Source organism: Manacus candei, unplaced genomic scaffold (assembly GCF_025592945.1).
Source record: "Manacus candei isolate 608988 ecotype Guabito, Panama unplaced genomic scaffold, ASM2559294v1 h1tg000037l, whole genome shotgun sequence".
NCBI classification, from domain to species: Eukaryota; Metazoa; Chordata; class Aves; order Passeriformes; family Pipridae; genus Manacus; species Manacus candei.
Genome location: NW_026138085.1, coordinates 6595582 through 6595952, shown reverse-complemented (window position 1 = coordinate 6595952; position 371 = coordinate 6595582).

Here is a 371-nt window from a genome sequence, read left to right as displayed (position 1 = left end):
GCGAGGGATGTGAGCAGCGAGTGGTGGAGAACAGCAGGAGCAGAGCATGAACAGGTCCGGTCTGATGTTTATCGGGACTCTCATCTCCTGAGCTGGTGAATTTTTTACCGCCGTGTCAGTTCTGATGCGCAGAGCAGGAGCTCTGCAGCCAGCCCTGTGCACAGCGTCAGGGGAGCATGCCTGGCCTGCTGCAGCTCCCCATCCCAGCTCCAGGATCTTCTGCCCAGGGAGCACAACCTGGGGCTCCTGCCCCCGGCACCACCCCAGACCCGTCCCCTTGCACCAACTGAGTCACAAGTGACTCACTTCAAACTGGGATGCGAGTGCAGTGTGTGAGTTTGCAGATTGGCTGGTGAGGAACAGCTCTGCGA